Source organism: Amblyomma mixtum, chromosome 1, assembly GCF_055824585.1.
Source record: "Amblyomma mixtum isolate Tamu chromosome 1, ASM5582458v1, whole genome shotgun sequence".
In the NCBI taxonomy this organism is placed as follows: Eukaryota; Metazoa; Arthropoda; class Arachnida; order Ixodida; family Ixodidae; genus Amblyomma; species Amblyomma mixtum.
The window spans coordinates 195848406-195871723 of record NC_143012.1 but is presented as its reverse complement, the minus strand read 5'-3'; the positions used below and the strand labels follow the sequence as shown (position 1 = coordinate 195871723).

The 23318-nt window shown below is 50.9% G+C and overlaps 1 protein-coding gene across 3 annotated transcripts in view; it reads left to right on the top strand.

The window, feature by feature from the left end:
* The window catches only part of exp (expansion), a 302399-nt gene that overhangs the window by 256303 nt on the left and 22778 nt on the right, over nt 1–23318 (top strand). The gene's annotated exons all lie outside the window — the stretch shown is intronic.

Here is a 23318-nt window from a genome sequence, read left to right as displayed (position 1 = left end):
GACTTTCGGCTGTCGTTTTGCTAGAAATCATATTACCTGGCTAATTAATGACTAGGTGGTTATGATAATTCCCATCCGAATATCTGCCACTGTGACCACTTCGCTCAAATCTGTCACGAAAAACCCTGACTGAACCAGCGAGCAGATACGGGTAACCGCGAGTGCTGAGGCGAATCTGCACCGAGAATGTTCGTTCAATGTAGCCACTACCAAGGTCAACTTCACAACACGAAACCCCACACTTGTCGAGCCAACCACCACGAATGGAATGCTATAGTCTGTCGGTGCAGAATTCACACACTATCAACGGACAAAACAAGAAGGGTGTGGAATAACTACCGCGCGACCTTTTCTCTTTCTTTCCCTGGGGTATAATTAGGTACCCCGCGTTCTAGGATTCGGTGAAAGCGAGTGCGACAACCTACCCGTCTATAAGGTCGATACAAAATGATAAAGTGCCCCTTCGATTGGCGCAACCGCCAATCCGACGGCGGTTGAATAACACACAGCAGCGCGTGCGGAATAATTAGCCCCAAAAAGTGGGGGAGGGGGAGAGAAGCCACAACAAGAAGCACGCTCCAAATGAAGACCTCCCGCGTATCTTGTCCGCAGAGACTCTTATACGCAGCACATAAATGGGAGGGACCATGGCCGAACGTGGGTGTCGTTAATTGAGCTCGGCCCATGCGTCTTCGCTAAGAGGGAGCTCTCCTTTCACTAAGAGGAAACCGCGCCGCGTACTGCCACCACCAAGGGCTACTCTAAACGGTCACCATACATCAGCTATAGGTGTCCATCGCTGGCCCAACACCCGCGCTCAACATCCGACCCCTCTTTCCCTCTCCCCTCTCCTCTCCAGCCCAAAGTTTCCACCTTCGGGGCGCGCCATCGCTGGCGCCCGGCCGGGGCCAATTCATTACGTCGGCCCAGCCGTCCTGCTATGCTCGTTAGCTTGAGCGATGGGGCCCGGGGACCAATTGACGTGTCACGCGCTCCTTTTCCCAAGGCGAGATGACCAGAGCGTGCAGTGTTGCGAAAAACTGCTGGCCGACTCGGTCCTCTTTCGTCGTGACTTTAGGTGTGCGTTGAAGCGGACAGCCGGGCTCTTTGGCACCGGGTGCATGCCTGGAACACGACTCTCTGCGTAGACCGCTGGGTTCCTAATGTAGTCATTACACAACGCTAACTAACTAATAGCTGGGCAGAACTCGATGTAATCTTCGCAATTAAGCTTCCGTGATCTGTGGTAGCAGCGCTGGCGATGTAAGTATAGAGGCCCTGACGACCTACTAACTGGTGGTTAGTTGACAGCCGGCACGGAGTTTCTGTGTTTGCGGTGCCCTCATCGCATGGCATTAGTGTGTCGAACCACACTGTGAGCCCAAGTGAAGCTGAGTGCAGGGGTGAACAGGGAAGCCTCGGAAGTCACGACTGGCTCGTGGCTCAGTGCGCGCAGAGGCGAAAACTGCACGTGGCGCCCTCTGCACGCTCTCTAACCCTTTATTCTCGCGCCTTCGTTCTCGATAACTCGATCGATGCGTCACGAACAGGATCCGGAGACTGTGAAGAAGGAGTGACTCGGGAAACCCCAGCTCCCAATTCATCATCCGAATGCGTCGCCGGTTGGCCGAATTTGATTGCTGGGACCCCTGAGGCTTCTGCAGTACACTGCGGCTGTTGTCCCGTGTTTCTCGTCTCTGTCCCTCTCATTTGCTTTCATGTTTATCGGGGCTGTAAGGCCACTGACCCTCGTCTTGCTGCTCGAAATTAATGTCGCTATTTACCGGGCGCGCCACACATGGACGAACACTGTATTACTGTTCAGTCGTCAACTATATATTCCAGGCGTGGAAGCCCACAGACTGGCCATTTTTAACAGAAGTTAGCCGAACTCACCATCTTGTCGACGTTTATAGAGGCAAATAGGTCAAATTTATTTTAGTGGTACTTAATGACAGCTAATTCTTTTTTTCTGTGGCACTCACTCTTGATTTATCGTGTTATATAGGGTGCCAGACAGAGTATACAGTTCTGGCCTTCCTAAATTAGCGCGCCAACTTGATGCGCAGCGTGGATCTCGAGCATTTTAAAAAAGAGCGGTGTACAGAGACTTAACGAAGACTTCCCTGAACACTCTCGCTAATATCGCCACATTGCTGTCCAAAGTTTTGTCGAAGCGCAAAGCTTGTCTTGGAGTTAGTTACAAATGGCGTTTAGCAGACTCCCTGCACACAATGCGCTAGTTCGCACTAAGTTACTTCACACAGTTACTTCTCCTGTCGGATATGCCCGCTCTGTGGACGCAATGCACGAACAGGCGCACAGCTCGCGGTCAGCGCCCTTCAATTCCTTCTCGTTCGCCGGTGGTATCGAATGGCATCAGCAGTGATTCAGTTCACATAGCGCCCAAAGCGACGTCCAGTCAGCACTTCCAAAGCCCCACAGAAACCGACGCGACGCCATCTTAAACGCAGCGCTTTCGTTTGTTTAACGTTACTTTATCTCTCGCACGGCCGGTAGAAGTCGGCAGGCACCTTTGAAGCCACGACTACGTGGCCGGTCTGGGTGCATTCGTTATGTCACGGCCTTCCCGGCGCTATGTGGCCTTAGCTGCTGTATATCTGAAGTTCTGAACGCGTCTAGTCAGCGCCCAAAGCCAAACCATAACGTTAACACGCTGTCGCAGCGTGTTCAGAGCGTTGCCCCGGTGTCATCACGGTGCTGGCCGCTATAGCCGGTGAGCCCGAACCGGTGGAGAAGGCCACGACGGAGCTTGTTCACAAGGCGGCCCGACGGCGCAGTATGCAGGAGGAGAACGCTCGTTGTCGCCACACGAGCCGAGCACTTTCTCGCGGGGCGCGCTTACGTCGTACCATATATTTCGCTCCATTCAGCCGCGCTGTGTTTTTCCGGCATCCGTTATCTCGTTCCTCTCGAAGAGGCGGGTCGAGCGCCCGAAAAAACCGGCCTGGCGCGCGCGCACTGCTCCGGCGTCTTGTATTCAGAACACGGCTTCACAGGGGCGCCGAGATATGTCCGGAGGGATGCCGGCGTGCCAAAAGTCATGCTCCTTCTGTCTCCGCCTAGTCGTGCGCAGCGCTGAAAAAGCCCAGGGTGTACAGAGGGCCGCTTCCGGTCCTACGCGAGTGAATTTAGTGGCATATGCATACGGCCGCATATATAGCTGCTTACGCTCGAGTGTGCGAGCTGATTGCTATGCAGTATACGCTGAAGGCCGCGCCTTGCAAGCGCCCTTGAAACGCTCGCAAGGTCAGCCCTGGACCACAGCTGCGGTGCGGTGGCGCTTACAACCTCTGGATATCACCGCTGCACTAATCAAAGAGCTTGCTTGCTATCTTAAAAGTCTCTGAGATTTGTTAGGCGACGTTTATGCGGCTACAGTACAAGAGAAGGGACGATGTTTATTTATTTATCAGTTCATGGCAGCAGACCGCCTTCTAAGAATGTTAGAATGTACAAAGTGTGAGTGAGTGTTTGTAAGCCTGGTCTAAGCTCTCAAGAGACGAAGCGAAAGCATGACTGCGCCAGCACCAGCACTGGTCAGCCAGTTGTGATGAGTGAAGCTGATGTTGCTGACCATGCAGACACGTGCGACCTGTCTCTCCTGTGGCGTACCGCACATTCCACTGCGTTCAGTTAATTCAAAGGTGCTGAGAAGCTCGGTACTCGCATGGCGAGAAAAAAAAAAAAAACGCATGCCGCGAACAACAGGTGGATAATTCAGTCATATATTTAACCACATCGCTTCTCTTCCTGCTGTCTTGTGCTGTGTGCGGGCAGGGCACTTTTTTCTTATTTATTTTTTTAAGCCCACACTAATATCTGTCTTGTGCTGTGCATTCGTGTCCTTACATCCTCAAACTGTTTGCTGCTGCCATTTTTAACGTGGTGAGCTGTAAACTTTCCCATATGGACTCTTTGCTGGCCACTTTACGCTACGGACATGCTTAAATTGGGAGAATGTAAGATCCATAGCGCACATTGGGACACATCATCGCTTAATAAGCCGCTTCATTTAGACTGTTACGGAACCGTGCACTGCCGGTATGTGTGGCGCACATTCGTTCGCTGCCGTAACTTCGTCTTGCCCCTACTTCTCCTTCATCGGCAGCGCTGCACCGAACTTCGGTCTGACGGGGGCCACACGGAAGGTATACGGCGACATTTATGTCATGCTGCCAAAGGCCTGCCGTCATCGCGAAGATCGTGAGCGCGCCGGTCAGAGGCGTAGCGGGCTTGCGACACGGCGCCCGCTGACAGACTCGCCGATTCGAATACGCGGAAGATGGCTATGGGCAGATACGCTCTCTCCACACACTCAGAGCCCCGCTCTCCGATGCTTCCTGCTTGTCGTGCAAGGCATTGCGATCCAGTGCTCCCCGTTTCGCGCAGCGTCTTGTGCGGATAGGTGTAGTGTCTGGGCTCCCGAGCGTTCCATTTCAAAGAGTCATTGCTCCTTCATTGCCTGCAGCGTTTTCCTTTGCAGCTGACATCCTGCCACCTCCCCTCCCCTTTCTCCCTTCCCGCAGGGGCAACCTTGCTGACTTTGTTGCGCCAGGTTGTAACTTCCGCTTTCTTCACTCAAGCATTTTTTTTGTTTTTCTTGTTTCCGTTTTGTTGTTTTGCTTTCAGTATAGAGGGGGGAGGGGGATTTCGTTTTGTAACTTGGCTGGCCAGAATTAGTGAGGCAGAGCTTCCGCATTAGTCTAAATTTTGTTAAGATCTCCAGTGACGCCGCCTGATCGCTTTTTTGGATTACAAAGATGATAAGGCGATACTTTGATCGGTGTCGTGACGATTAGTCCTTGAAGCCTGGAACGAAATTTCGAACCTTCGAAAATCGCAGCATTTCGTCATGTGTTACCAGGCAAGACCATATGCATGCCTTTCAAGCTGTGGTTGTAGTTAACAAGGCAGAATGCAAAAGAGACACTTTTCGCTACCGTTACGAATGTGGTCGAAATAGTGATGAGACAGGTCTTATGTTTACTGTAGCACTGTCAGTGGTTTACCGAGGACATGCCCAGAAGATCTGCTCGCTTCTAGAACATGCTTTAGTGGCGACTCTTTTCTGCAGACCAACACCAGTGTGGCAAGCGTCCCTGATATTAACCGCCTTCATCACGAAGGGAAGCAATAACACGATTCTATCTATATGCGTAACAACGCGGAAATGGTTCTGAGTCTAGAATTGTTAATATCTAAAAGCGCAATTCTCGCATAATCAAATTGTCTCTAAGAAAGGACAGTGGCCCATCTTCCAAAAAAGAGGAAGAAAAAAGGAAGTGCTGATGCAGTTGGCTCTTCCCTTATAAAAGTTTTCTATGGACAGCCTATAGACTTCTTATAGACTCTATTGCCTTCCTATAGATATTACTTTTTTGCATATTCACAGTCTATAGACTGACTAAAGGCAAAAGTCTACTAAAAGTGCATGGCCGTAAATCTGTACATTGTCTTTAGACTGTTTATAGAATTTGTATTGCCTGCGGACTGTCCTCTAGGATTTGCTTATGCACAGTCTATAGAGTTTACAGCAAAAGCCTACGTCTGTCAAGTAAAGTGTTATAGACAGTGTATGAGGAATTTCAGGTATAAAATAAGTACGCATAAAGCAATTTTATTTTTGTAAGAGTTCATTCTATCTTACAATATTCACTATCACTCACGCGGCATCTTAAAGGCAGGAAAAATCGCTCTGGTGATGCTAATGCCACTTGTAAGCAGAACGAGTGCTGAGCTCGCAGCACTCCTTCAACGACCACAAGCGGGACAAATGTTCCAATTCAACCTCTACATCACGCGAGGGCGACAAAGAGGTACGAAGCACGCATCGTGCGTTACACTAGCTCCACTCCAGACGGATCTCGCGGAAAAACCCACAAAACCACCACGCCCATTTTGCCCCCTCTAACCCTACATACAGACGCGCGCAAAACCGCAGCATCCGCGGCCGCACCCCCATCTGGCGGCGTTGGAGGTTATCAAATGTCAATCGACGGCACGCGTGCGCAGCATCTTCCACCGGTGCTTATCGGAAACCCTTCGACGAAGACGCTATGAGGGGCTTTGAGTGCATTCGCGCGGCGCCCTTAGTTCCCCCAGTCGCCGCGGGCTGGCGCTGAACGTCAACCCTTAAACGGAGGTGGCAGGCGGCGAAGGCCGAAAGAGGTCTTTCTCGGGAAAGCGAGCGATCTAGAAAGTGAAAGGCTTTCATTTTATTTGCGCGAAGCGGCGATAACGACTCGTTTGTTTTCCTCTTGCGTATGTAAGGGCCTTGCGTGGCGACTGCTCTCTCTGAGAAGTCGCCTCTGATAGCGAGTTTTCTTCTTTTCGCTTCGGTAGCCGAGGAAATAGATGCGCAGGGCACAGTGAAAGTGAAAGTGATGCGAGGGAAACCGACCGAGGGAACGGTGGCGCCGCGGGCACGTAGGTTCCCTCTCCAGCGTGACCTGTTCTGGTTGTTGGTTGCATCGGAATGTAAATGACAGAAACAAGAGAGAACGACCGGCGAATATGCAGTGCTAGAAAGCCCCTTATCCGCCCACTGAACTTTTTTACGCGGTCAGAGAACCCTTGGCTCAGCAACCGAAATGACCGCGACACTCGAACGATACTCGAAAAGAACCCGTCGCATGCATTACAGCATTACTGCCGCGTTGCCCGAAATGATGCGCGCGCCAACGCTATCGTTGAAGAAAAAGTTAAAAATGCAGGAAAGGTATGCGTCGGAAGCCTCCTCGCCTACTTTCTCTCGTTGAAAACGCGGTTAAAAGAGAGCAGGAAACAAGTATCTTCCCGTATCATTTGTCATTTGCGTTCCAGTTGCTTTCCTCGCAAGATGTGGAGGTCGCCTGACGTGCTCCAATACTGGGTGCCGACTTTCAGGGTGTATATCCTGTGAAGGCTGTGCCAAGAGCCCCTGCCACCCCCCGCGAAGAATGCACTATCGGTCACGTGGGAAAATTCAGACGCTGTGTAATGGGTGAAGAACATACTGTATACACTGCGGCCGTAGTTGTTGCTTCAGAAGCGGAAATCGCGACGTAATCGCCAGACGAGGGGCACAAAAATGGCGGACAGAGCAAGGTGCTTATGGACCATATCAAAGGTGAGCCAAGCCCGCCGTGCCACAGGAGGTATCAGTATACGTATAATGGGAGGACAGATTGACAACGGGGCAAAGAAAAACGGAACGCTCTAAATAAGCCCCCTCTTATGGGGCAGTTTGTACATGCATGCGGGAGAGGAACGTATGTGGACAATGTCCATGTGCATGTTGCAAGAAAAGCGATCAAGAGCGTACAGAGCCACGCATAGACGGCAACCGAAGTGTGCAAATGTGTTTAAAGCACTGTGGCTTCACAGTGAAATATTCTGCAGCTGATCTGGCGAGCATGAGACTGGGAGTCCACTTCAAAGGTGCTTCAATAACCTGCAGCTATAGAACGGGCTTATTGGAGTATTGGAGGCACGTTGAAAACGGGGGAACAGGTCGGCTCACGGAAGCCGTGTTGTTTACTGGAAGGCCTTGAGTTCATTCACCCCTGCATTTACGTGCGTCGCTCAAACGAAAGAAGCCGGTAGGTTCGACTGCTGGTTCCACCGCTTTGAGGACATACTTGGGGGTGAAGCGATCCAGCAGCGTCCGCGATATTTCTCGAGAATTGCATCATCCGAGCTTACGAAGGATACTGGTGCCCTCTTGCAGCTCTATTTAGCTCGCATAGCACACGACACAGTTGCACAACGACCGATGTGTGTCTCTTAGGGAACCAAGAAAGGATTACGGTGCAATGACTTCGGCGAAAAACATGTCACATATGCTTAAAAAAAAGTGAAAGCGAAATCGACCTGCCTGGCTCCACACAGCTTATGCAAGGCCTCATTTTATGCCTTGGCAATCCCAGTCTCGGTTGCTTTCGGCCAACTTTTTCGTTGTTGTTTTTGTTGACGCTGGACCCCGTGCGTCCCCAGATTTTGAGATACTTCCTCTCGATTTTGATTCACGACATCCGCGTGCAGAGATGGAAGGGGAGCAGGCGGATGTCCCATACCAAGCCTACGGTGCGCCTTCACTTTATTACCGGCGCGTGACGCTAAGTCGCCTTTTAACGAGCCCCATTTTATGAGCTGCTGGACTCGTGGGGGCCGATCGTAAAGTGCGTCCGAAATCCTCTTAAGGGGCACGCGCCGACACGGTGCGCGTGACTCAGCAGCGTCCCGCTGCCTCCGAGATCCTATTACCTCGTCGCCGCATGGCCTCCGCGGCCAGTCCCAGCAGTTTTACGCCCCTTTCCCAGGTTCCTTCACCGGGTTAGCAGTGCATCCCGGTTACGTGGTCTTCCGGCCACAAGGGCGCGCGGATCAATAAAAGAGTTATGCGCCGACTGCGGAAAGTACGGACGCGCTCTCTACCTGGCTTTACCTTGGACGCCGAAGCCGCGCAGCCCACCGTCGCGGCCGGCGCACTGCGGAGCACTTCGGTTAATTTGACCTTTAGAGACGTCTTTAAGCCGGTGAGTAGATCGAAGGCCGCGAAAGAGACTGGGAAGCCGCGCCGACACTCAGGCTTAGCGAATGGTCGAGGAGATTACCGGTATGGCCACCTAACCAGTTCCTGCATCGCGCCGGCATTGTCCGTATTTCTGCTTGCATAGTTACGGCTAGGCCTGTCTCTCGCGGTCTGTATTATTTAAACGGCTGGGAACCGGCACTCCAGGGGAGTTCATGCGCGGGCGATCAAGCGGAACATGATTTGTTTTGTCCATAATGCACGGGCTCGAGGACTTGTGTACGCTTTCTTCAAGACCGTGTATGCCATTCTTGCGGCTTCAAAAGCCGGCAATCGAAGAAAGCACTCCCCGGAGTGAGAGGAGTTATCGAAAGATTGCGTAATAACTCGAGCTTTGTATATTGATGGGGTTTATCGCGCGGGCGTTAAGTCTCGCCATGAAGTTTATGATCAGGGCTCCAAGGAGCCACAGAAAGGATTAAAGCTCGACTAATCGAGTTAGGCTGTGTACTTGCCAGCGTCCGTTTTTTTCTCAGACCATATTGCACAAAAACTCCCTTGGAAGAGCATGTTTATCGATGTATTTAGGTTACACGTAAGCAGGATTGTTGCTCGTACCGGTCACAGCCGGCATTGCGGCCAGGGTCTCCACTTTGTTCACAATGGCTATGGCTCGGTCAGTTTCACGGCATCGTCCTTCTCGATCTGCTTTCGTTGTTCGGTGATTCACCTTAAGCTTAGTCTGTAACTTTTAAATGGCGACTCGAGCGTTACGTAAGCCTTCTTGAGTTCTACGCGGTGTCTTTTGACGGGGTTGGCTGTCTCGGAAATTGTGCGCGAGCGTTAAAAGGGTATCCGAGGCCAGTACGAAAGAAAGTTTACGCGTTTTTTCACCCGGGAGAAATAATCTTTCAGGATCCGAAGAGGCTCAGAGGTTGCAACATGAATCGTTAAATATGTATTGCAAGAAGGAAGGTGTCCGCTGGCGACAAGAGGTTGGTGACCTGCATCTTTTCGTGTCTGGGCCGCGGAGCGCTGTTCGTAAACAGCCGCTAAAGGTGCCACAAAGAGCCGAAGGGCGCCGATGGCCTTTTAATCCAGGAATGTGGCCGCGAGCAGAGAGATAAGCGCAAAGTGAAACGCCGTCTGTTAAGCCTACAATTTTGAATGCTAAACATTGTTTGTTTCGCAACTACCTTGACCATTCGCCAACGTAAAAGCACATAGCGGTACATTTGTAAGATTCTGCGTTTGCGAAAACAGAAAGGCAGCTACAACTTTGACTGAAATATCTATGACGCTCTGCACCAATCAACATCTGGCGAAACCTGCATAGAGAGGAGGAGCGGCTCTGCTCATTAACACACACGAGCTCATTAACTCTTGCGTCTTAGTGCAAATAAGTTTTAGTCTCATCGAGCTTACATTGATTAGCAGATGCTATACCGCAGATGCGCAGATGTATTTGGACGTCTCGTGATGCGCCCTCCAAGGGTCGAGGTTAGTGACGTCGTAATGCATTTATCCGCGGCCAGAGGGCGCACTTGTGAACCTGCCCCCCCCCCCCCCCCCCCCCCCTATTTCCAGCTTAAGCGTGTGCAGGTCACATCGAGTTCAAAGCCGCGAAATTAAAGCCCCAATGCAAAAGAACGAATGCCAGCGTCTTCATGCCTCGAGGCGGTTAATCGTAATGATGCCTGGACATGCAAGGACGCTGACGGTCTCCATGCTTGAGCGTTTCTGCGAAGATCATCGCCGAGCGGCGTAAATTTGTTTCCGACGCGTGAGGTCATCGCGAATCTGGAATTCGTATTTGGGAATCCGCAATTAGCATAACTGGCCGCCGGCTGCCGGGGGGCGAGGAAATATAACCATAAGCGATCTCCCCTCTGGCTACGATAGGGGCAAACAACCGAGGAGTGTATCACCATGAAGCAAGCACCCTAATGCCTTCACTACTACATCAAATTTATTTTCGCGCTTGTCTACGCAACTGTTCGTAGTACAAAATTCGTTTTGTCGAAATCGAAAGGTATGAGTGGCGGTTGCACAGCTATTCGAACTCACATCTGTTTAATTTCTTGCCTAAAATAGCACGAAGTACGAAAAACTTTATGAAAAGTAGCATAAAAAACAGCGCGCTTCTTAAAGGTATCCGATCCCGCCATAGGCCGAAGCATGGCCGGTCTCGACGCGCGCGCTCTCTTCCTCTCGAGCGAGCGAGCGCGTCGAGACCGGCCGTGGCCGGTGTGTAAGGTGGTCATTACAATCTTGTTGACGAGTTTTAGGCAGTCTATAGAGTGTCTATAGACTGCTGTCTATAAATCTGACTGTCTATAGAGAAATACTAGAGAACAGTCTATAGGCAATACAAATGCCATAGACAGTCATAGACAATCTGTAGATTTATGGCCATACACTTTTAGTAGCCTTTTGTCTATAGGCAGTCTATAGACTATGAATAGACAAAAAGCAATATCTATAGGAAGTCAATAGAGTCAATAAGAAGTCTACAGATTGTCTATAGACCATTTTTATTAGGGGGAGAATGCGATAAGCAGCTGCATTCGTTCTGTAAATGTCCGCATCATGTCTCTGAAATGCTCACAGATGGCGTCAAAACCGGCTTGCGCCGCCAAGTTGTCGGAGAGCCTTGTCGAGAAACACTTCGTCGGCAGTAATCAGGTGGAAAGCGGTCGAAGCCCAAAAGTCATTGCGTGATTCATTCGGGAATAGTACCGTTCACCTCTCGATATCAACACCCCTCGTCCGGCTGATCAACTAACAGTACATTAGGACAAGCGTAAGCTATACAGTAACGCGCATTGCGTACGGAATCACGAAATGCTCGAAGTTCGCGGTGAGAACGGTGATGGCGATGAACGAGCAGTGCAAGAGCACTAGGATTCAGATGCCGGTGAATAATAGCTGATTATCTCTTCTGCTCTCGTTGTATATTTGCAGATAATTAGGTTCTGAAGTACTGCGAATATGTGTGGGAATAAATAAGAGAATGACGACTTTGTTAACAGTAACTGAATGCTGAAGTCACGCACTTGTGCTTATTTGCGCTCAGCAAAATTTACTGCAATTCATGAGCTCCGCAGCAGGTCCCTATGTGTTTGGCGAATTTCACCTAATTCACCTCGCCAGCTATGCCCCAACACACAGCGCGCATGCTTTGCGTTCCCTCATTTTTACGTTTTCTTCTTTTTTATTTTTTTACGGGGCTGGTACTGACCGTTTTTTTTTTTACTTTAGGAGCGCGAAGAGCACTGTCAGTCCAGGAAAGCCAGTCGAAACGAACCGACCGGGCGGTGTTGTTCCCACCACCTGGCGTGAGATAATTGTCCGGTTCATAATTGCGAGCGTTCCCGTTACGCTAGTGGAGCCAACGCACTTTGCGCTGGAATGAAGCAGTTGGTGTCTAGCGCGAATTTCCAGCGGTCCTGTCTCGGTTGCCCCTAGGCTTCGGTTTGAGGCGCAGAACTGGCGAAGCAGACGTCAGTGCGTGACCTGCCTGCACGCGCAATCAAAAAGCAAATGGAATAACGCGCTGGAGAAAAGGCCGCATCTAAGCTTATCGGCCCCAGCAAACCCGCCAAAAAATTGGCAGCGGCTTAGCTCGGCTATGCCAGGATATGCGTAGCGAAAGCATGCGACACAGCTGACGAAGCGAGCGGAGGTGAGCGCAACGACGAGGCAAGCGGTGTGACGTCATAACCAAACGGCGGCTCCGCGGCGAGGCGCGCGGTGTGACGTCATGCCAGATGGCGCGGCGTCGGCCAGCTGCGGCGGTTGCTAGGCAACGGCTCAAGGTCGCTGTCTGTGCCTCCTCGGAGCACCGCCACAGCGAAATCGCAAGTTCGTGGCCAATGTAGCTTTCGCTACAAAAGCGTCGCGACGAACTCCAATAGGCCAGAGTTAACTGGCTATGAAACAGATGCTGTTTCCCGTGCAGCATATCGGCAGCATAACACCTATGTTTCGGAATACGCCCGCTGGTAACGTGTGAGTATTAAACAACACCGTCCCAATGGTTCTGACATATCCTCCCAAACACTACTGCAGTCAAGGAGAAGTCTCTAGTGGATATAAGCGACGCGCTTTAGACACAAAACGGACGACGTCCCCATATATGTGCAATTACTTACGTAATGCCTGTATAGAATGCTGTCCTCGACGTTTAAATACGTACATGAAGGTAGGTATACAATTCAGCAAAGGGACTAAATGTCTAGTCTTCACATAAAAGAAAGTGCAACACTTGGATATCCCGTAGGTCGCTGTACGCGGCAACTCACTTCTGCGTCCTGCAAAGCCCACATTAAACTGTTGCTTTCTTTAGCACTTTTTTTTTCACTAACATCATCACCGTCAATGTCGTATTTTCAATTTCTCGCTGGGAGGGCGCGTTGCGTGGTAGTAAAACCAGTATCAGTCCCGACCTTCCAACGAAGGCAGTGTTAATAGATAGTCTTTAGAAGCACACGAAGTACGTGAACGCGTCCCCAGCACCAAGTGAACTTTCTACACAAGTGGCAAGCAAAAGCTGTGCGTTGAGGCGTGCCGTGCACGTGCTTTTTCGCATCAACAATGACACGATCGGTTTCCCTCTCATTTCAGCGCTTCGTTTGCTTCGGGAGCGTTGTATTCGTTCTCCGCCACAGAAAACGCGTGTTCTGTTTGAATCCTTTCCCTCGGACCGGTGGCTCCACTCTTCGATCACTTCTTGCACAACTTCTTTCCGTCTTCGCATTTCTTCGCTTTACTTATTGCCTCCGTCATCCGTGTTAGCAGACAGCTGGATACAGCTCGTTAAAGTTAGTGTAGCCTGCAGCGTGTCCACTTCGACTCAAGTTTTGTTTTTCGTCGAAAATGAAACCGCCGCTGGTGAAACGCGTTTTAAAACACCACTTTCCCTTGCGCGCGCGAGCACGTCGTCCTCAGTTCGTTATAACTTTAAACTAAACACGCTCTCCCGATGAGATCTTCGAGATTGCAGACACGCATGCCGCGTCTTCTTCGAGTCCAACAACATCGCGGCAGATAAACCCGCTGCCGCTTTTGCTGCTGTTGCGGCGGTCGCTCCCCCCCTCCTTACCATTTATATTGAGAGACTACGGGGGCAAAGATGTGGAAACACGGCGCGCCGGGCGAGCGCGCGCGCGCTGGGAGGGCGTCCACCTTGTTTACATGTGCGCGCCCAGCGCGGAGAGCTCGTTAATGCGGGCGGCCCGAGCATGCGGAAAACTTTCACTGCCGGAAGAAACGAGATACCCGCGCGCGCTGGACTACCCGGCAGAGGGAGCCACGGACGCTCCTTTTAAAAAGCAACCCCGTGCGCTTTTCTTCCTTTTTGCTGCCGCTCTCTTCTCGCAATTATTTATTTACTTCTTTTTTACCTAACTCAGTACTGGCAAAGATTGCGTCACTCTCTCTGTGGCGCCGAGTGCATGCATTGGTGTCTGTCGACATAAAGAGCTGGGGAACTGAGCCGGGTAATAATAACAAGGGGGGCTGTGGCTTGATACGGAGCACAGGCACTGAGAGCATGCGCGATGGTTCGAAGCAGGTCGTCCAACACGCCTCCTGTAAAGCCGCAGGGATAAAGCGTTCGTTTATATACGAACGCTCAGCACTGAACGCCAAAAATAAACTGTTTCGCTCGCGTGTATTGGCGACCGATGTTGAATGCTTAATCTTTATTCGCTTTCTTGTTTAGTTGTTCGTTTTGTTTTAATAATGTTGGTTCCAAGAACTTTATATAGCTGATGCTTCAAATTATTTTGTTATCAGAAGTAAAATTGAGAGGACTGCGGATTCCATAACATTACAGATATCACACTTTCGGTTCCCTTTACGCGTCTGTAGAAAGGTCCGTTACAGTGACGAGGTTAGTGCGCGATATTTCCCACGGGTTGCGGGTGGAAAAGGGGAGAGAGGGCAATCCCCCTTTCTTTTCGTCTGCTAGCACTAGGTGGGTTACAGCGAAAAAGTCATGTGTTCTGGTGAAGCCTGGTGGTGTCCCGGTGGAAGGAGGAAAAACCTGTTTCGCTGCAGCTGCCGCTTACGTTGTCTATAAAACCGTCGTATATAAACTACGCGAACGCTACATACATTGTGCTAGCACACTTACGTCGAATTTAGTTTAAAGAAGTAAATTGGGGTTAATTTTTTACTCTTTTCATCACGATGCCTCTTTTCATCATGGCGATGATGATGATTTTTTTGCTTCTTTCTTTTATGCAACCGTTGTTCTCATGATCCTGGTGCAGTTCAAACGCAGAATGAGCGAGTATAATAGACAGGTTCAAATGTGCCCACAGTTGTAAATGTGCCCGCTCATTCCCTTAATGTTTTGCATATTTCCCTGCGAGCCCAAAGTCGTGAGATCGAACCCCGACCGTAGTGGCTGCAGTGCATAGCACTGTCATCTCTACGACTGCTTAGCGGGCAAACAAAGCTGGACAGCTGCACGGCGTAGCGTTCCACTACCGAGCCACAGTTGACTCACTGCTTGCCTTTTTGTGGTTATCTTGAGTGTCCACACCAGCGCGCTCAACAGTGCATGGTCTTCTTCCCCACACTCTGACCAAAAAGGAGTGAAAAGGGACTAAGCTGTCCTCTTACTCCCTTTTTACTCCCATATGGGCGTATCCGTGTTTAGAGTGCACATTGCGAGAGAGGGAGAGTCTTAGTCACGAGCGTTGAGCCCCATTTGGGCCCTCACCCTCAAGGGCTGTTCTCTTTTAACTAGAAGAATAAGAATGGGGTGGAACGCATATGGCAGGTTCTCTCAGATCATGGATGGCAGTTTACCAATATCCCTGAAGAGAAAAGTATACAACAGCTGTATCCTACCGGTACTCACCTATGGGGAAGAAACGTGGAGGCTAACAAAGAGGGTTCAGCTGAAGTTAAGGACAGCGCAGCGAGCTATGGAAAGAAAAATGATAGGTGTAACGTTCAGAGATCGGAAGCGGGCGGAGTGGGTGAGAGAACAAACGCACGTTAATGACATTTTAGTTGAAATCAAGAGGAAAAAATGGGCTTGGGCAGGGCATGTAATGCGAAGGCAAGATAACCGCTGGTCCTTAGGGGTAACGGAGTGGATTCCAAGAGAAGGCAAACGTAGCAGGGGACGGCAGAATGTTAGGTGGGCGGATGAGATTAAGAAATGTGCGGGGATACGGTGGCCGCAGCTGGCAAAGGACAGGGTTAATTGGAGAGACATGGGAGAGGTCTTTGCCCTGCAGTGGGCGTAACCAGGCTAATGATGATGATGATGATTGTATAGCTCATCGACAACGAAACCCGCCGTCGGCTATGGCTAGCAGCAGTGGTCCCCTTTTCCCGAAGGTGCGGGGAACTGTACCGCAGACTTTCATACTGCGAGGTGCGCACGCTACCGAGAGGCCGCAAAACCGCGTTGCTGCTTGGCGACCGAAGGTGAACCAAGTGTGCATGTGTTTCCTTCCGATTGCATTCTAAAGAGTAGGTGTGTCGTTAGAGAGGAAGAGAAAAATTAAAAATATCTAAATAAAAAAAACAATGCTTTCACGTTCAAGTCACGTAAGTAGTCCTAAGTGTCGTCCGTAATTTTTTTTTACGACCACTCCACCATCGGGATCAGCTGGCGCGACGCTGTTACAAAGTTGAGGCAGCAACGGCCGCTGCTTGTTACATCACAGGGGCTGTTGTTGTGGGAGCTTCGAAAGAGCGAACTCTGGAAGCGGAGGTTGGAACACCTAATTGACTCTGCAGATCGGACTCGGCGGGGCTCTTTTGACAGGCCTGCTTAGCCGCATGCCTGAACCTCCGCTCAGAGGAAGGAAGGCAGTGGAAGCTTTTACTTTCTCCATCACTTTTGGCGTAAGATGCCCCGAGGCTGTCTGCGGGCCGATCTGAAAGTGTGAGTCGATCTTTGTGCCTACCCGGCTTGCGTGAAAAGGGGGAGCCGGCGGACACGAAGGGAAGGGAGTCTCGCAATACTAGGCCTACTCCTGGTTCCCCCATCTCGCTTGTTATCGAACTTTAGCTGAGCCGCCTCGTTGGCTGAAAAAAAAAACAAATAGAAAAAACCGTCCAGCTGTCCCCTGACTTGCGAGGTGGGCCTTGAAAGAGAGGTCTCTGTATCGCGACTGAAGCAAGCTGACTCATGCACGAGTTGCTTGTTTGCGGGCTGGGATTTGAGTGGACAAAAGGCGTGACAGGTTAACTGGACGAGCCGGAAATGCCGAAAGTTCTTTCACACAGACAGAGCGGAAAATTCAGCCGCCTTCTTGTGTCGCTGTCTCGGCGCAAGCAGATCTTCTCGTGAAGGAGTGTCGAACAGTCGAGCAGTCGGAGAAATTGCGCTCGGCGGCGGACACTGACCCTGTTCTTTTCTTGGGACAGCCTTGCTCTATGTTTCTGCAGTGTGGTGAAATGCGTCAGTGCGTGGGAGCGATTACTTAGTTTTCGCCGCGGAAAAAATGGTTCGGGGAAAATCGTCGTGTTCTTCTGCATCGTCAAAACCGATCAGGAATTTTAGGCTGTCTTTTATCACACCGCTGACGTGCCGTTTTTTGCCGTGCGGCCTGAGAGGACTGAGAAGGGAATAAGTTATTGCCCATCGTTCACTTCGATCATTCTTCGCGTTTGGACGTTGAGCAACCCAAGGGATAGTTGCTGTCAACGGCACTTTTCTTCATACGTTAGGGCTAAGCCGAAATCGAAATATGCTGGTTAGCCCCTTTCTCTAACTCTTTTAGGCCTAGCAGCAAACCTCAAGGATGTTGGCCATGCGAGCGCTTCTCATAGGAAAAGAAATGTGACTGGAAACACCAATTCCTGGAAGGACCCGATCGAAAACTAGACGCTTCGCTCTTGCATGCTTTTCTTTCTTTTTTCTTCTTCATTCTAAACTTGAGCCAGTGGTGCCGGAGCTGATCTGCCGCAGGGTACCGGTATACGTATCTGTTGCATGAGACCAGCTATATAAGTGTGACGCTTAAACACCGAGAACATTCAACGCGGATGCACGTAGTCATCCAAGTGGAACGCAATGTTCTGTCTGGCTGACACCATTGGTGCGCGGTTCGTGGAAAGCCGTCGCCGCGACTGCGAGAACCGCGGTCTTCGTGATCTTCGGAGCGGCGGTAAAGGCGGGCTGAGACCGCCTTTACCTCCGTCCTCGACCGGGAGCTCTGCACGCCCGGCACAAACAAGTTCAGTACCTGCTTGTAAGAGAGGTGACCCTATCGTCTGCATCGTGAGCGCATGTCTTCCGATGCGTGATGAAGACACCGACTAGAGGATTTTCTCAGAAACTTCGCGTCCCAGCTCAAGAGGTACAGAGAGATTAACTAAAAAGGGGGAAAAAATGTTTACAAATGATGTAAACTCACCGACTTGGGAACTGTGGTTTTCCTCGTGCCTCGCTACAACGCGGCTACGTGCCAGTTGTGCAAGCAGACGTCTTTGTATCGGAACTACCTTTTCCAGCCAAATCCCTCTACCGGGACCTTTGAACCGCATTACAGACTGAAAACACGTTCTCATATGATACTGGCAAAGAAGACGCTAGCCGTACAAGATTTCACACAGTTCGTATGTTTGCCTTATTTTCAGTGAGGACATCCTTTTTATTCTGTTCTCGAGCCGCCACTCTCGCTCAGGCTTATAACTTAAAATAAACGTTTAAGCTCCTTGCTGAGAAGTCCTAGCCGTCATCGTAATGGTATATATATATTATTAGGCTGCCCTCTGCCAACTTCTTTTCTCGCGTGAGACGGCTGTCCCTCTTGCACAGGCTTAGTTAGAATGGAAGTTCAGCAGGTATTTGTTACGAAACCATCAGATCGGTTATGCCCCAAAGATGGTGAGGAAAAAGACCTGGCGAGTATATAATGTTAACTCTTGATTAATAAAAATGTCATTGGTGTTTGCTTTTTAAGACAAAACCTGAAAAAAAAAAAATGGTTCAAGAAATGTTGGCCACCAAAAGAAAAAGGCAAACAGAAAGAGAAGGTGAAATGTCAGAGGCCCTTACTCTCCGAATATCCCTATTAACGTGCTACGCTGCTGTTTACCCGTCGTGCTAGACACCTTATCCGCTCGTTCTCTTTGTGCAGCCGCAAAAAGGCGACGGTTGGGGGAGAGCTGGCGCGCCACGACTGCGTTTTTTTTTTAACCGCAATTAATTCTTATCACCTAGCAAGCTGCATTGGCGCACGTACCGCACGTCGGCCGGCCTCACTCTCATTAGCACTAATTGCATCTCGGGGAACACCTTAAACGCCTCGAGGTTAGGCAGAAACATTCCCGAGTTGTCCTGGCCGTTGGCTGCCGTTTCGTTTCTGCCATCGCGTCCCGGCCGAGTCTTTTTCTGGGTGTCGGGTGTTTGTTTTGCATCTCTGTTTCGCCAGCGCGCACAACCTGAGGGCAGGGTCGTTGATTCAACGCAGTCTCGCACCTGTCTCTCTTCTCTTTCCCCTTTCCCTCTCCCACTGTGTGGTGGTGACGAGATAGCTAAAAGAAGGCCCCCCTGAGACACAGTCGTGGGGGGTCAATTAGAAGTGTAATTAGGCGGGGCGCAAGGTCTCCCCTCCTGGGCCATTACACGTTCGCACTGGTGGCCCAATATAGAGGGGGGGGGGGGGGGGTAAGGCGTGTCGCCAGGTTTTCTTGCTTTTCTTGCCTTGCCCTTGCTAACGTCGTCACCCTTGAGGAGGCGCTCTGCAGCGGCCTTGAGGGACAGGGCATCGAGGGTGGCTCTTTTTTCCGTGGGCCACACGTTCTGGGTGCAGACACTGGTCGTATCCGCAATGCGGGTGCTTCAGAGGCCCACCCGCTTCACCGGTGAAGCCGCTCACGTAATTGGTCGTTGTGTGTATACTGCTTTCGAAAGAGAGCAACGGCAGAAATGTGCCTTGTCGGCCGCCGATCCTTGTCGGGCCACCGGCGGTCGTTATTCCGCTGTTATGAGGCGCCTGCATGCCGACCGGTCTTGTCACCTCCGTTCCTCACCTTCTGGACGCGTGGAGTTCAGCTATAGCTGCGCGCACGCTTCCCTCGGGTAGCATCTAAACTGCCCGTTAACGACTGCGTTTTATTTTTTTTTTGTCGCTGTTGTGGTGTTTTTATGTCGACCAACCAGCATGATGACGCTAGCTAGCTACCCCGTAATTTCCTAAAGCGCTGTGTTTGTCGCGCGATTTGTGCGCTCCGCACCTGCGGTTCATGTGAAACACGTGTGTTTTCTTAGCCTGATGTTAGCGATATATGCAACCACCTGCCTTAAGAGTAAACTACTGATGCGTGCGAAAATTGCTAAACCAAACTACCTTATTAGGTAGAAAATTGCGTGCAGACCTAGTAACTGCAGTGCAGCACCTTTAGTGTCTGGCGGTCGTGAGAAAGGAGCTTATCGCGACGCTGTGCATGTGAAAGTACTTCGGAGTGTGCGTCAGCGTATAACTGCAATAACTGCATCGATTTAACCAGCTCTGTTTATGACAAGCTGTCTTACTGGTCGCCCATATGTTACCTTCAAAAGTGAATCAAAAGACAAAGAAAGCACATAAGTGTTACTAGGACTACTCGTTCGACACAGGTCCCGTTATCAAAAGGGCCAGAATTGAATTACTTAACCTATGTCATTTGCGTGCGCAGCATACAAGTCTGAAGGTATTCGTTTAGTTTTTTGTTTTTTTTGTTAGCAGCAGCGGCTCCATGCGCGCTTGCATAACCAGGGATATATCTTCTTGAATGGCTGAGTCCTTCCACGTTGCTATGCCAGGTTCCAATGCGCTCCCAAGGGGTGCCTTTGTCGGCATTCTTTTGTAAGGTGGCAGATCTTCCTGTGCAGGTATTGCCAGTAGAGACATGCAACCGTGACATCCGCAGGCTGCCGAACCTCAGCCGATGTTCCCCGCTCACACGGCATAGGCAAACAAGAGACGGGGCAAGAAGAAACAAGCGAGCGCCGAGTTGACTCTCCCCTCTTCCGCGCATGCGCGAGGTCGGCAATGCACTTCGCTCCTTTTGAACGCGTGCGAAACAGGTCGCGCCCGCGGGGACAACAGCTTCCGGTGGCGCTTACTCCTTCGGCGGCCAAGAAGGATGCGCGCTCGCTTTGAGTCGGGGACGTGAGGACGCGAGATGCCTGGCAGCCGGCTACTTCGCACGCGGGTGGAAGTGGCCACCGGAACCGGAAATGCCTGGTGCCCGACTGGCTCCCTGGGAGCTGACCCCTATTCTTCCTGCCCCCGCGCCCTGCTTTGTCTCGGCTCTTCCTTTGGTTTCAATTTGCGTTTCTGTCACTCTCTGCGTGCGTGCCCCTCCTTCTCCCACCCGCATCGTCTGCTCACGTTGTCGCCGTCGTACCGGCAGGCCATTGTCGCCTGGTTCACGGGTCTATCGCAGGGGCGTTCTTCCTTGTGGTTTTTGTTGTTTGCCTCCTCAGAAATGGCACATACCCACGAGAGGGATTGGCCAGGGTTTAGTGAGGAATGCCAGAGCGAATGATTGAAGTAATTACAAGGCAAAGGGAAACTTAAGCGTATATGAACTAGAGTGAAGTGAAAGATAAAAGACAACTCAAAGAAAAATAAGTTCACTGAATCGATTGGAATAAAAAAGAAACAATAACATCGAGAAGCGCATCTTCCTTGTTGCTAAGGGCTGGTGAATGCGAGTCAGAGATGAAGGAATTCACATAGGGAGGGACATTCTCAGTACGGCTGTGCAATTTCGGTTTTTACCACGCACCTGCTCGTTGCGTTCCTTAAAAAAAATCGTTGAAAAAATCAGGCGCGATTCCAGCTTCGCCTTACGTTTGCTGTCTTTCTTGGACTCAGGTTGCGTTTTTCACCAGTGCTCCGACCAGCGATTGCAGTGACACGTAAGCGCGGATAGGGGACGTTCGGATGATTTGTTTGGTTTATTGGACTTCAACGTCCCAAATCGACTCAGTCTATGAGGGACGCCGTAGTGGAGGGCTCCGGAAATTTCGACCACCTGGGGTTCTTTAACGTGCGCTGACATCGCACAGTACACGAACCTCTAGAATTTCGCCTCCATCGAAATTCAGGCGTGCCTGACGCAGTCTGAAGCCTTTGTCTTGAAGCCAGCTTGGACATATGTGAGGTGTATAAATGATACATATATACGAGACATTTATCAGCTATATGAATCAACTGTGGCTCGCCACACACGAAAATTGGTCATTTAACGCTGCACTGAACTTAACAAATCGGGATGGTAGGTGCAGGACTAACGCGAGACAGGAGAATAAAGAGGCAAAAAAGGGTCTCAAGCTGAATAAAGGTTAATGTTCTGCCAGAGACAAACTATAGCGGGACGGACATCTTAGCACCAGCGCGGGACAGGCAGTCACTCTCTGGGAACGCAGCCCGCAATCAGACGCGCACACAGTCTCCGCGCGTATTAGACGACGGCAGAGAAACGAGGGCAAGTGCGCGCACCTGTGCCCCGTCGCGACGCCGCAGCCCGGGAAAGCGGGCGCCCCCAAACGAGCGCCAGAAAGAAGGGCGAAGCGCAAAGGTGACAGCGCGGTCGAACAATGGCACGGCGGCGCGGGTGGCCGGACGGCGCTGATCATCGCGTGATGGCGGCGTCTCCTCTCACTTTCCCCGCCTCGCCTCCTCAAAGTCGGCTACACCGCGACCTGCCCCTCGTCTGCCTCTCGAGTGTTTTTGCCTTTGGATGCGTTGAGCGAAACAAGATCGCCGCGGTCTCACGATTTTCGCCGGCGACTGCGCGTTGTCGGGGCGGCGATCGCACAGGACGCTCGTCTGCCTCTCCGCTTTTGCGTGCGGCCGGTTGCGTGCGCGACCCTTTAGCACCAGGGCGCGCGCCGTTTGGCCGTTATTTAAAACAGCCCTAACCGAGAAAGAGCTGCTGGATGGGCGGGTCACGTCAATTTCTCGATGAGGAGCAAGGACGCGTAGGTCGGTGGAAGCAGGTACGTGGGGCTTCCCCACGCTGAAGAGGAAAGGATGATGCTGCGCCGCTCGCATATGGGTCACGAACCTCGAACCGCGCGCACGCGATGTTTGCTTATATATCTTTGGTTTTTATTGATTTTACTGGGGTTTAACGAAGCAACTCAGACTATGAGGGACGCCGTAGTGAAGGGCTCCGGAAATTTCGACCACCTGGGGTTCCGTAACGGGCTCTGACATCGCACAGCACACGGGCCTCTAGAATTTCTCCTCCAAAGAAATTCAACCGCCGCGGCCGGGATCGAACCCGCGTCTTTCGGGTCAGCAGCCGGGCGCCGTAACCACTGAGCCACCGCGGCGGGGCACTTATATATCTTTTTTTTTTATTTGTATTCTGGCAAAGTATACCTATGGCGCTTGAGTTTTTCGTCCAACTGACTCATCTCCTTGACGCTCTCAAAACGCCTTCATTTAATCAAGACATTTAAGATTTATTAGGCTTTTATCAGCGCTAATGCTGATTTGTTCTGGCACATCGACGCTTGCTGTCAAAGTTCTTGCTCATTCACTATTTTCACTCTTTGTCTTGGGCCAGTTAATATATCAATCAATTACTGAGTATCTTGCTATCAGACAGCTACTACTGTGTCGTGCCACTAGATAAAGCGCCAGCAAGCACAATTTTCCAGAGCATACCCACCCCTATAAAGGACGTACAGTCTTCGTCAGAAGTAACCAGGCTGCACGGTTTACTTCGCAGTCGTATAGTAAAGCTACTATGCCTGCCCTCAAGCTCTAAATCTCTCTATGGTAAGGAGAACCCCTGTCAC